This window comes from Artemia franciscana, chromosome 10 (assembly GCF_032884065.1).
Source record: "Artemia franciscana chromosome 10, ASM3288406v1, whole genome shotgun sequence".
In the NCBI taxonomy this organism is placed as follows: domain Eukaryota; kingdom Metazoa; phylum Arthropoda; class Branchiopoda; order Anostraca; family Artemiidae; genus Artemia; species Artemia franciscana.
The window spans coordinates 11,588,559-11,603,433 of NC_088872.1; the positions used below are offsets into that span (position 1 = coordinate 11,588,559).

The 14,875-nt window shown below is 34.3% G+C and overlaps 1 long non-coding RNA gene across 1 annotated transcript; it reads left to right on the forward strand.

Annotated features, from left to right (window-relative positions):
• The first annotated feature begins 1,453 nt into the window (after positions 1-1,453).
• LOC136031784 (uncharacterized) lies at positions 1,454-13,773 on the forward strand. The gene is made up of 3 exons (XR_010618582.1): positions 1,454-1,565; positions 8,963-9,043; positions 13,433-13,773. It is a non-coding gene; the product is annotated as an uncharacterized LOC136031784 (long non-coding RNA).
• The last annotated feature ends 1,102 nt before the right edge of the window (positions 13,774-14,875 follow it).

A 14,875-nucleotide genomic window follows, 5' to 3' on the forward strand; every position in this document is an offset into this window, starting at 1 on the left:
AACAATGAAATGTGTCAATATCTATCTTGAACTGAGAAACTGAAGAAAGTAGCTCTAGGCTTGTTAAAGAGTCAGAAGAAATTATAATGTTTTTTAAATTAACAATCATAAATTCATTAACCATGAGGAACTCTAATACCATGATTATGGCATTTAACTCGGCAGACATTATAGACGCGTTATCATGTAATCTCTCACCCAAAACAATACTATGGGTTGGAATAAACATTCCACTTGCCACTTTCTCGTTGATTTTCGACCCATCAACAAAAATTTGGAAATGGTTATTATATGTAATTTTATTGAGCTCGGCAAATTTTTTATGTATTAAAGCAATGGGGGTTAGTTCTTTAGTCCACTTTGGAAAATCAGTGCTTATTTTGGGGATTGACTAACTCCATGGGGGATTAGGGGGAATGTGGGTGCAATAGAATTTACTGGCACTGGGAACCTCTTCTGGGTATTGGCATATTCATTTACAATACCTCTAAACATAGATGGATTTCTTAACCAGTTATGCAGGGTATAAGAGTTATTAGCTTCAATTTTTGTAAGATAGTAATGTTAGTAGCCGATGTTAGATATGCTATGTTAGTAGCCGATAAATTCTTCTTCCGTTTCAGCAAACACAGGCTTTTCAGTCAAGACTTTTCAGCCCTTTTCCTTTTGACTCACTCTGTGAGATGTACAGAGCTACTGAATTGTTTTTTCTTATTTGTCTTGAATCTGATCAGATTCCTTGCAGTAAATATTTTGCTAATAGGAGTTGAAATATAAGAGGATATATATTGAGTTCTCCGCTTTGTTTCCAGGTATGGTCGGGTAGATTTTTAGCTGATAGTGAGATTTTGTGGTGTTTGAAGCATTCTAACAGGTTACATTCCTGGGTATGCTGTGGAGACGTCAACATGTTACATTCAAATAGGTAACGGTCAATTTTCTTTTTCATTTTTATATAACAATATCTGCATAGAACGAAAGAGGGAGCTGAGTCGCTTGAATTAGGAAACTGATATGAAAACACCTTAAAATTTAGTCCATTTGAGCAAGCCCAAATTCTATGATAAATTTTAGAAAGATTCTTTTTGGGGAAAGGAGATAAAGTAGGATTATTCTTATTTCGAATAGTTGGATTTTACAAAAGAAGCTCAAAGAAATTGAAAATGAGCTATGATATAACTATATGTTTTTTTTCGGTTATTTATTACAATAGACCTATGATCGTTAAGTAAATATTGCTTATGAAACATGAATTAATCCCTTGGATAATTTGGTTGTCTAATAAACATTGCAAATTGTCTTTCATTGTAGAGTACCATCATCGCAAATTGCTTCAAGACGTAATAACTCACACTTTTTTTTAAGCATTGCAGAATGGGCCAATTATACATCTGAAAAAACCATTTTTTCTTCTGTGAGTTCAAGTTTGCAACTTTTATATGAAGATTTTCTCGCGTTCATTTCAAATTTACACTATCGTGCTACCCTGCTACGTAACCAAATTTACTAATTGACAAAATTGCAAATTGACAAAATTGCTACGTAACGAACTCCATCGTCTATTGGTAAATGAAATTACTGCTAAATTAAAACTTATGGCAACTGTTTTTACGTCTTCGCTAAATTATGTTTTACTAGTTTTCATTGATTAGGCTAAAAAAGTAGGCCTATCAAATTTACAAGAAATATAAGGCTAGTAGCCTATAGGATGTGGTTGAAAGTAGATTAAGGTTGTCCTGCATGTAGGACAGACATTAGATAGGGGAAAAAAGGTAAAATTCTAGTTAATTGACTTCTTGCTATCTCAGAAAGGGTTTAGGCTAGGAAAAATGAAACTTTCAGGGATGAATCTACAGACTAAAGTATGTCCTGGGAAGGTATTTTGAAGCAACTAACTCCACGCCTTCTCCCTCTAGAGGGCCCTGACCTTTGATGACCTTTATAAATATGTGTGTTATAAAAGTGAAACCTTGCAAAATAGATCTTCTGCTTAATTGAAGTACAACAAAATTGTTTTCAGCTTCATAAATTTGCTCAATTCCATTTTATAAAGTTTTAAAGATATGGGAATACATTTCCTAAATTTTGAAAAAAAACCATTGATATTGCTCATAACAACTAGTAACTGAAAATTAAGGTAAAATGTTGTTTTGTGAAAATTTCAATAGGTATAGACCTGTCATGTAGGCACATTTCTTGGCCCTCTAGAGGGAGAAGGAGTGGGGGTGGGCACTTCAAAATACCTTCCTGTGACATATTTTAGCCTGTAGACCCATCTCTGAAAGTTTCAATTCACTAGCCCAACAACTTTCCAAGATAGCTAGAAGTCAATATACTAGAATTTTACTGAAAAAAAATATAAAAGCCAAGAATTTGGATATTGAGAAGGAATTATGTTAAAAAAAAATTATAATTTAAGACAGGCTATGCAGAAAATTGTAGTTGACAAATTTTTAAAGTAGTTCCACTATGCCTCAACACCCCTCTCAAATGTGTGAACACATAGACTATAGCCTACTAGGCTATATATTTTCCATTTGTTTTTCTGTTTCTTGATTTTGTCAGTGTTGGTTCAATTTATGGGTAGCCTACATGGGTTAGAACAAGAGTGATGCAAGGGAAGTATGTAATTTGGACTGTAAATTTGCACATTAGGGGGCTGTGGGTAAATTACAGTGGAATTGATTTCAAAATTTCATTACTAAAATTTTTCTGCATAGGCTATTATAAAGTAAGAATTTCTTGACATATTTCCTTCTGAAGACTCCCCATTCTATGCTTATTCAAAAAGACTAAGGCAAATATATAGCCTACTATTTTCCATAACTTATATAGAGGGAATGTGAACACAATAATTAATTCCTTAGTAAAATCCTAGTTGAGTGACTTCTTGCTATCTCAGAAAGGGGTTAGGTTAGGAGAATGCAACTTTCAGGGATGGGTCTACAGGCTAAGATATGTCCCAAGAAGGTGTTTTAAAGTACCCATCTCCATTCCTTCTCCTTCTAGAGAGCCCTGAAATTTGCTAAATGATAGGTCTATACCTATTGAAATTTTGACAAAACAACATTTTACCTTAATTTTCAGTTACCAGTTGCTTTTTCTCTGCCTCTAGTTCTGAAATTGCAATTTCTGTTATTTGAGTATAATTTTGAGCCATATCAATGTTTTTTTTTCAAAATTTAGGAAATATATTTGCATATCTTTAAAACCTTATAAATTGGGATTAAGCAAAGTTGTGAAGCTGAAAACAATTTTGTTGTACTTCATTCCAGCAGATGATCTATTTTGCAAGTTTTCACTTTTATAACACAGATATTTTTAAGGTCATCAAAGTTCAGGGCCCACTAGAGGGAGAAGGTGTAGAGGTAGGTACTTCAAAACACCTTCCCAGGACATGCTTTAGCCTGTAGAACCATCCCTAAAAGTTTCATTTCCCTAACCTAACCCATTTCTGAGATAGCAAGAAGTCAATCAACTAGAATTTTACTGATTACCTTTTTTTATTTCTGTTTCCAAATATAATTGCTGGCATTCTTTTTATGACACTAAGTAATTACCAAGTGGCATATAGCAATTGCAAATTCTGTTGGTCCTGGTTTTGCTAGTTTGGCCACTTCCAGATAATCTAGGACAATGAAATTTGGCAGGCATATCAGGGACCAGACCAGATTAAATTAGAAATAGTTGTTTCCCCCGATTTGATCATCTGGGGGGGGGGGTTGGTGGGAGTGGGGGATGGTTAATTAGGAAAAATTAGAAAAATGAGGTATTTTTAACTTATGAATGGGTGATTGGATCTTAGTGAAATTTGACATTTAGAAGGACATTGTGTCTCAAAGCTCTAATTTTAAATCCCAACCAGATCAGGTGACATTGGGGGGAGTTGGAGGGGAGGGCCTAAAATCTTGGAAAATGCTTAGAGTAGAGGAATTGGGATGAAACTTGGTGGGAAAAATAAGCACAAGTCCTAGATACATAATTGGCATAATTGGAATGGATTTGCTCTCTTTGGAGGGGTTGGGGGGGGGGGGGGTTAATTCAAAAAAATTAGAAAAAGTGAGATATTTTTAACTTACAAAGGAGAGATTAGATCTTACTGAAATTTTATATTTAGAAGAGCCTTGTTACTCAGATCTCTTATTTTAAATTGTGACTGGATCGAGTGTCTGTGGAGGGAGTTGGGGGGGGGGACTGGAAATCTTGGAAAACACTGAGTGTAGAGATCAGGATGAAACTTGGTGGGAAGAATAAGCAGAAGTCCTAGATACATGATTGACATAACCAGGTTGAATCTGCTCTCTTTGAGGGAGTTGGAGGGGGTGTTAATTCAGAAAAATTAGAAAAATGAGGTATTTTCAACTTACAAATGGGCAATCAGATCCTAATGAAATTTTTTATTTAGAAGGATATTGTGTTTCAGAGCTCTTATTATAAATCCCAACCAGATCCGGTGACATTAGGGGGAGTTAGGGGGACCAGAAATCTTGGAAATGCTTAGAGTAGAGAGATCAGGGTGAAACTTGGTGGGAAGTACAAGCAGAATTCCTAGACACATGTTTGATATAACCAGACTGAAGCTGCTCTCTTTGGGGGAATTGGAGCAGGTGTTAATTCAGAAAAATTGGGATAATTGAGTTATTTTTAAATTACAAATGGGTTATCAGATCTTGATGAAATTTGATATTTAGAAGGATATTGTGATTAAGAGCTATTTTTTTAAATCCCGACAGGATCTTGTGACATATGTGGGAGTTGGGGGCAACCTAAAATCTTGAAAAATTCTTAGAGTGGATGGATCAGGATGAAACTTGGTGGGAATAATATGCACAAGTCCTAGATACATAATTGACATAACTGGAATAGATTTTTTCTCTTTGGGGGGGGGGGGGTTGGGGGGAGGGTTAATTCTGAAAAATTTGAAAAATTGAGGTATTTTGGACTTACAAATGGGTGATGAGATTTTGATGAAATTTGATATTTAGAAGGATATTGTAATTAAGAGCTATTATTTGAAGGGGGGGGGGGGACCAGAAATCTTAGAAAATGCTTAGAGTGGAGAGATCAGGATGAAACTTGGTGGGTAGAATAAGCAAATGTCATAGATACATGATTGACATAACTGGACTGGATCCACTCTCTCTGGGGGAGTTAGGGGGGGCCCAGTGCTTTGGTGAGTTTTGTGCCTCTGGACATGCTAGGACAATCAAAATTGGTAGGTGTGTCAGGGACCTGCATTAAATTGACTTGATAAAGTTGTTTTCCCCAATTCAAACATCTGGGGGGGGGGAGGCTGAAGGGAGAGGAAAAATTAGAAAAATGAGGTATTTTTAACTTATGAGTATATGATTGGATTTTAATTAATTTTGATATTTAGAAGGACCTTGTGTCTCAGAGCTCTTATTTTAAATCCCAACTGGCATTAAGCCAGTTGATTTTCCTTTTGAATAATTTGATTTTCCTTTTAAATTAATCTATTGATCTTTGAATTTTGCTAGAGCTCATGCCATATGAGCTCTTGGCCCTTGGCTCTTCTGACCTCATCACAAGTGCCATATGAGCTCTTAGCTCTTGTTTGATACCAGTAGCCTAGAAAAATTAATTCACAACAATATAATTAACTTTCTTCTTTCCTACCTAGTTACTTTTTGGTAGGCTATTCATTAGAGTTGCTCATAATTATGCATTATAAATACTCTGTGAAATATCACAACAGTATTAAGCCTAATTGTATATATAGCCTAGTTTATGGCTTTTTCCTTATATTTTGTATTATTTTAGTTTTTGTATTTTAATATTAGATTTTATAGATTATTTTATATTTTATCCCAATTCTTTCAATTAGTTTATTCTAACTGTCAATATATTAATTTGACTTCAGATCTTTTATCTCACTTCTAGCAGTGTATTGCTTCACTCCCCTGTCCTTATGCATAAATATACAGCCCACTTTGTTTAAGCTATTTGGACTGCATTTTAAAATATCATAAATCTAATCTTCTTCCTGTTGATTAGAGCAATTATTAACAAATCAACAGGGAGAGTCATATAATGAGTTTTGAGTTTTTTCTATAGTTTACCTAGGTAGAAGTTGAACCAATTAATTGATGTGTCTTTTTCTACCCTTTCCAAAGATAGCCTACTAATTGCTATGATCACACATTCCATTTAGCCCTTAAAGAGGTCCTAGAAGGTGATTTTTTTGCCAATTGAAATGGTTTAAAAAATTCCATTTATATTTAAATCAATTATTCAAAAGTAATTGATTCCAAAGGCAATTTGGTGGACCTATGAATTTGTAAATGTTATTCTAAGACTTCATAATTTTTTCTGATGTCTATATGACATGGTGCATTATCTGGGTGCTAGTATTATTATAATAGCAAACTACAAGAGTAGGCTATTAGAGTATTATTACAAATGTGAAAAAGTTATTTTGGGCCATTTTTGTACAAGGAAAATAATTTTTAATATTTTGCTCTCTTTCTGTTTGATATCATAATGTTCTTGTAATGTTTAATGGTCAGAAAATTTACCTTTTTATATGGATATCAACAAAACATTTAAAATGTCAGAATCAAATCAACACTATGGACAAGGACTAATGCACAAGAATTTAGAAGACTAGAAGTTCACTAGTCATTAACTAGCTTCCAGAAAGTAAAAGACAAGTTTGTAAATGTCTCAACACTTTTTCACTGGCCTTGACATTTGTAAATTTTAATGCACAATTTGAGTTCTCTAAAAACTCAAGCAAGCTCCTTGTTCAGTAAAGCATGGGCTTTTTAGAATTCCACAAATAAAGAGAAATATCATGAGTCAGTTTACTTGAGGTAGTTCAGACACATGTAGCAAACTGTTTTAATTTTCAAATCAGCTGTTTACTTTTATTAGAAACAGTTTTTTAATTATAAGAGTTAAAACTATTAGTGCCATCAAACATGCAGTATTATCAAGCAAAACCAGAGAAAATTAAAACAATCTTTGATTGAATTCTATTTATATTACTATGATTTGGGATTTATTTTAACAGAATAAGTTGTTTTGGATCCAATCTTAAATTTTTTACATATAAGCATTTGTTTTGGCTTTTAAAGCATTTTATCATTTGTTATCAAATATTTGGAGTTGGGGTTAGAGGTAGAATAAATGCTAGTTAGAAAAAATAGAATAGTATCTAGGGGGATAGTATATAGGGGATCTTACCAGTGAGCCACTATTTCACTAACACTCTTGGTGTTCTTATCATTAAATGGTAGAATTATCATCAGCTTTTTGGTGTTATTAATGGTTGCAGGTGGTGACTCACTGATTATATATATACCTTAGGGTATTTAAAAATTAAACCACAATATTTATTATTTTGAAGCTGTTGTAATTTTTATTAAACTGCAAGTCAAACTATCAATATTTAGGGAAAAAACTTTTTTTCAGGTGCTAGAACATTACTTTATTGTGCCCTTTTGGGGAAAATATTTTATCTTTGGTCAAATGTAAAGCACAAGCAAAAAAAAGATAACATCTAGTTAGGTTTTTATACTTAACTTTGTGGTTTTATTGAGTAATGTTGAATGTTTCTGGTGGTGCTTTCTACCAGAGACAAACTAGAGTTCCCTCTCTTATCAGTTTCTTATTCTATTTCATTTAGATCCTGAAAATTGCCTGTTATTTTCTTCTTGTTTTAATGCTGTTGCTCAGTGCCTTTGAGCACCTCAAGATTACTTATCCAACAAGCCTAATTACTTATTCTTGACATTTCACAAGACATAACTGATGTCAGAGGGTAGGAGGGGGGGGGGTCAATGGTGTAATTTTGTCAAAATCTCGGGGGGGGGGAGTCAGAGCCAATTTTCCCAAATCAAGTGAAAATGACAGTGAAAACTTCAAGATGAGCCATATATTACCATAAAGGCAAAGATATAATAAATAAAACTGATGTGTTTCTCTGAATGCTTGAATTGTGCAGACTAATCTTTGTTTTGACAAGATTTTTTTGCAGAAACTAAATAGCTGGGGGGGGGCTGGGCTCTGGAGTGTGCAGTTTGAAATGGCTGACAACAATTTCCTTGATGGCCAATGACAACCCTGTCCATGTCCAATTCCCTTTCCCCATTAAAAAATCCTCCCAAGTAACCTCCTCCACTCTACCAGAAAAAATGCCACCTTAAAAAGTCTGTATGCTTCCCAATAACCAATACTCTATGTAAATAATGGGCAAAGTTCATACCTTGCAGCCCTTCCCCTGGAGACTCTGGGGGTTAAGTCATCCTCAAAGACATAGCTATTACGTCTTTTGACTGTTCTGAGAAAAATGGCTATCTCAAAATTCTGATTGGGTAACTTTGGGGGAAAAATGAATGTGGGAGGTGGGCTATATTTTTGATCACTTAAAAAGGACACTAGAACTTCTGATTACCGATCTTCTACAATTGCTAGTTCAATATGACCATCCCTTGGGGGAAAAAAACAACAACAAATAAACACGTGTCTGTGATCTTTCTTCTGACAAAAAAAAAACAAAATTCCACATTTTTGAACATAAGACCTTGAAAACTCTACAGCAAGGTTCTCTGGCATGTTGAATCTGATGGCGTGATTTTCATCAACATTACTTGATGTTTTTCAAAAATTGGGCAAATTATTGCAGGCTCACAACTTTTAAAATTCATTTGAAAAAATTTACGTATTTTGAGTAAACATCAAAATTTGATTCTGACAACAAGGTGTTATTAAACTTTTTGTCTGGCATGAAAAAAAAACTGTCTGCAAGAAAAAAATGCACTGCTAGAAGGATTTTCTTTGCGGAAGGGGGAATTTTCTTCTATTTAAAGTATTGTCCCTTTTATATAACCTATATATTTTTGGATCTTGAGGAGGTAAGGCCCCATGGAAATGCCCAAATTGTGCTCCTGAGTGTAAGTCAGAATTTAGCATGCATAATGTGTTAAAATCTATTTTTCAGGTCTAGTATCCATTGTTGCACATAGAAGACGTTCAAATGGTTGCTCTTTCTTCATTTATTTCATCCAAAATTTTGAATCAGGTAAATATATTTCCTAGAATAAACAGAAGAAAAAGTTATATTTCTGTGGGCTATTACATAATTCATCAATCAACAAATGTAGGGTGTTTTCTAGAATCAATTATAATTTATGATAGTTATCTGTTTTTTCCCCAAAAGAACAGAAAGCAAAAAAAAAAAAATCCAAAGCAGTTTGTATTATTACAAGTGCAGATTGTGTTACAACGTTAGCCCCTTTAATTTATTAAAGCATCTTAGGGGTTAAGTTTGTTGTTGTCTGCCATTTTAGGTTGAAAGTTGGGATGTTCTATAACATATGGGATGATGGGATATTGTTTCTTTTAAGGGGAGGAGGTTGAAATAGAGTGCACATATCTTCTCTAGATCACTATTTGACCATCTCTTTTATCTTCAAAGGACCCAGAAACATTATCATTCATTGTTTTCCCCATAGAACATTTTTTAAAAGTTACTTTAGCAGAGGCATACACTGTTATTTTATATACCTTTTTTCACATAAATTTAAGTTTCACTTTAAGTTTTGCAGGATCCAATGCTCTTTTGGTAAAAAAAAAATGACACTATTGTTGCAGTTAAAACATGAAGTCTGATAGCAGTCTTTTGAGTAAAAAACAAATGTAATATAATTATTTAAAGAGGTTTTTCACCCTCCCTCCTCCTACAGTAAAAAAAAAACATTGGTCCATATTCAAACCAAAATAATCCTGTACATCTTATGGATATCTGTCGTAGAAAACAATTCCAAAATTCTTACATACACACTGGCAATCCTTTATAAATTATGTGGACCTTGGCCACATTTGCACCCTTCTTCTCTGAATAATGGAGTTATGGATAAGGCATTGCTTATGATCATAGGTCAATACTTAACATCCATTTTTACTGATTTCTTATCATTTTGGCACCTTTTTCAAAGTTTTCTAACCTTAGGAGGGTAAAGGGCTACTAAAGATAAGTTGTCATGTAAGTGAAGGGGAATGTCTAATGAGCAGTCATTTCATGTCACAAAACAATTAGGAAGAAAAAACTTGCCACAGCATACCAATTTGGAGTGTTATAAAAAGAATGTGAATTGAAAATATTAAGTGCATTTGAAAAATAATATTGTCTCTATTTAAAACCTCGACTAATTAAAAAATCTGATTGAGAAATGTATCTCATGACAAAAGCTGAATTTGAGGGCATAAAAGGCAGTGAATGGGGAAGGAAGGTGTTGGCTGATGACAGTTGTTACCTTTAAAAAGAAGCAAGCCTGAAAAAGGGTCAAAATGGAAGGTGATATTGACATGATTCTCTTCCCTGAAAAAACCTTCTATCCAGATTGATTATCCCCCCCTACAAGTCTTGCATCAGACCCACACATGAATATGGACCCACTATGTGCTGGTGCTCCAAAAATGCTGCCGGTACCATTCTGGAAGATCCAAAGTAGGGCGGGCTGTGCCTCTACTCATACCTCGTTCTAGCCTCTAAGTGAAAGGTTTGATGTAGCGTTGATGGCTGTTTTCTACAATTAGATGGATTTGCCTTCCTCAGACGAGCTCTCTCATATTGTACCCCCCTTTGTCCGGCCATCAAGGCAGACACGAAGCACAGCTTGGTTCAATCATCTAAAGGAGGACACGCCATGAACCAAGTACTTGAGGAGCTTCATCTGGCATTGCACTTCTATATCGAATGATCTTCCTGGGGATATTGTTCCTGTAAATCCCTCTGTTCTAACTCCTTCTAAAGAAGGTTCAATGGACATTTAGAACCTCAAGGTTTCAGAACGAGGTAAATGAATAGCAGTATATCAGATACCTTTATGTACCTGGCATTGTGAATATAGGAATAATAATAATAAAAAAGACTGAGATTAGTCCAGAAAAGTAATATGCTTTAGAAAGTCCTCTCGAATAAAAAAAAAATAAATAAATAAATAAATAAATAAATAAAAAAAAAAAAAAAAATGGAAAGAGGGGCGACTCAAAGAAATAATTGAATCTTCCCACTATTTACCAGTAAATTCCCTGTCTTGTGAATTTGAAAAAGTCTATAAACGCATTCACTTTTGGCAATGGACTTTTAAACACAAGGTATAGCCCCTCCTGCTCATTACTTGTATAAAGAAATAGTAGTTAATTGTTATGCAACTGGCCATTTGGCCCCAAAACCAAAGAATGTGATTTTTTATATATATTGATTTACAAGGTTAGAAATATTCTTCTAGTAGCCCTTACCTAACTGGTTATATGTAAAAAGACATTCTTATGTTATGGGAGATATAGGAAACAAGGCGTCACTGAGATAAAAAGGGGATCAGCAGCTCTTGCTTTAAGAGTTCTTAGCATAATTGTATGTGCTATATATCCATAGATGCCTCAATTTATTACATATTAGAGACAGTATGAGTTTTTGCAAGCTCCTTGTGCTTTTTCTGCCATGTCACCATTAAAGGTTTCTTTCCTGAAACTGCTTGTGAATGCTTTTTTTTATGTCAGTATAGTGCTTGTGGTGCCAGTTTTATTCAAGTTATTTATTTGTTTATATTTTAAGTGATGGTTGTTTATCTGTTTGTGTATTGCAACAGTTTTTCTATGTTATCTAGTGTCTATTCACGCGGTAAATTCATGAGTATCTATACCAAACTGAAGTAAGACTATTCAGTTGCACACTGTATTCAGTTGACGCGTTTTGCTTATCTAAATACTTGTATAAAACTTTACTTACATAGGTCTCATTTATCCTTAGGGGACGTTTTGGGGCTATTGCTTGTGCTAGCTCATGCAGAAGGGATAAATGTAATGCTATACCCAGCATGATGCAAAATACTTATGCTGTCTGCAATGCGGTGAAGTTCTTTATGCATTTAGTTTTGCAGTCTGTGTGGCCATTTTTTGGAGGTAGTTAAGCTCTACTTGCTTAATATTGTCAAAACAGGGCAGCTGCTGTTTCTTGACATCGTTCACTATGGTATTGGCTTACTACAGGGCTTTGCTAGTTGTTCATTTGTGATGTGGTCAGCGTACTTCATTTGAGCAATACAATGAAAGCATCAATTCTCAAAGGCCAGGATCTTTCATTTTTAAGTTTAAATAGCCGTTCTTAAACCTGAAACAACTAATTTTTGTTCTACTGCAAAATTATGAAAATAAGTTGGAAAACAGACTAAAATAACAGAAAAAAAATAAGAAAAAGAAAAAAGGATAAATAAGAAAAAGATTTTGCTTGTTATAGCATATAGACACTTTATGCTGTTCTGTATTGCATTTGAGGGACTCAACCCTCTTCTCAGCGTTTTTACAGCATTCTTATTTAAAAATAAAATAACAAAATATGCTTTTCAAGTATATAATGAGTTAAAATAAACCATTTCTGTTGCTAAGCCCTTCTGCACTTGATATTGTTTAGGGTCATCCCGGCACATATATAGGAGAGATCTTTATCCAAAGTAACTAGGTTTTCCTGCCTTGGGAGGAGCAAGTCGAACTTAACCTCTTCATTAAAACAGTGCATGCCCAATCGCAAAAGCGAATTTCAAGCAGACCTGAATTTTTTTTGGTCAAAACTAAGATAAGCGAGCATAATTTTATAGTACTTTAAAGTATCTTTTTATGGTACCAAGTGGCTCATTTTCGGTTTTACTGTCATTTTCACTTGATTTGGAAAAATTGGATCCAACTTTACCTCCTCCCCCCAGGATTTTGATGAAATTACGCCACTGTTTATAGGTCGTCCTCTAGGCATATTTTATGCTAATGAAAAATATCGTCTGTATAAAACAGCTTTTATACAATACGGGATTGCAATACTGTCGTGTATCTTTTTCATTGGTGGGGCCTGCAGTCAACGTTGAGAACCACAGAGATGAACAGTGATGGAGAGTCAAGCTAATTATTGAATTTTTTTAAAGAATTGAATTCAAGTAATGAAAAGTTTGAAAAACTAACCCACTTTAAGTTCATCCAGTATAAACTGTTTCACGTTTTTGTTGACATCAAATTTTATCTTTTTTTGGGTAGAGGGCTTACTTATTTATGCTATTTATTTCAGATTTTCAATACAGTTGAAGCTCTTGAGCAGTATACAAGGAGGGAATAAGTAATTTAACCAGATAATTTGATTTTACCTATATTCTAGTCTTGATTTTTCTAATTTTTTCTTATTATAGTTTAAGCTGTGCTTAATTCCCACTGCTGTTAGAATAAGATCAGAAGAGCATTGCTGAGACTGTACTGTTTTATCAGTAAGGGACAGGGGTACGATAATAAATTGATCGTTGGAGCATCCTTTATTCAAAGTATTTAAGAAAAGAGGCATTGAGATTGCTTAACTAGCGTTTTTTGGTTGTAAAATACCCTATAGTCTTTGTGTATATACTATTCTAAAGTTATTTCTTCTTTTTAGGTGACCAAGTCGAAAGGAGTTAGGCAGAGTCCTTCCATTGTACCACTTGCAGCATGCATGGCTCTATGTGGAATCGCTGTATCTAGTTTGGCTCTTGCCAAAATGTCGCTTGTGCCCCTAAGGAAGAGGAACTATTTTCCTAGGTCTCCGTTATCCATTAGATCCTTCTGATTAGTCGAATATTTTTCAGTTCAAGTGCCTTTGGCTATCCGTGAGCTACTTATTCAAATAGCGCTGATTAAGCGTTTGGAGACGTGATCTTCATTAAATTATCTAGTCTACTCAACTATTTTCCGGCGTCTAATTGTGATCCATGGATAATTAAACTATCTTGCCCAATGTTTCTTGCTCTATTGTTACCCTGTTGAATTAGTTTCTTTTTTTTTAAGTTAGGCTATTAGTGATGCCAAAATGATACATATCAAATCATGTATTAAAAAAAAATGTAATGGTTGGTTTGCTGAGCTCATGAAATTCTACAGACAGGGTTGTCAACATAGAGGGGTGACATAGAGAAACTTGTAACGTCCGCTTTACCGAGCTCATGGAATCCTAAGACCGGATTCGTCCCCGTACAGTGGTGGCATGTAAACGAGTTACAATAACACTTTTTTGAGCTCATTAAATGCTAAGCACAGGCTAGTTCACATATAGTCATAGTATGCAAACGATTTTCAGTAACCGAGACTCGTGGCTTTTGATGGGTAACATTCAACTGAATTAATTTTATATTTGTTTCGAATCAGCATAAAAATTCAACTCATTTGATGTATCTATTGTTATCAAAATTCTGTTGTTTAAGTTTCAGCTACTATTGGGCCTAGTCAATCCTTATTTATAGTTTTTTAACCGATTTTCCGAGCTGATAAAATGCTAAGGACAGATTCGTCCACGCAGTTGTGGCACAAAATACTTCCCAACAACCGATTTTCTGTGCTCATGAAATCCTAAGGACAGATTTATCCACTTACAATAGGGGCATACAAACAATCTTTTATCGATTTTCAAAACAAAAGCTTAGGAAATACTAAATACAGGGTTTTCCGCATTCAGTGGTGGCATACAAACGACTGTCAGCAGATGATTTCCTGAGCTCATGAAATCCCAGAAACAAATTTGTCCACAATTAATGTTGGATTTCAAAAATCTTTAAAAACCGATTTTTCTTAAGCTCTTTTTGAAAAGAAGGGGAAACACCAATAAGAAGAAACGCTGTTGTTATGTTTTTTAATGTTGTTCTAAACGATATTCAAAATAATGTAAAACTAGAAGTGACAGAAACTAATAATGGGAACTGTAGGAAAGGAAAAATTGATTAGGAGTAATAAAAATCACATGCCGTTATGTAATTTACCATTAATTAAAAAAATTATCTGTCTCCTTTACAGCTAATGAAAACTATATCAAACAGATTATATATCTGATTTACAGCTAATAAAAACT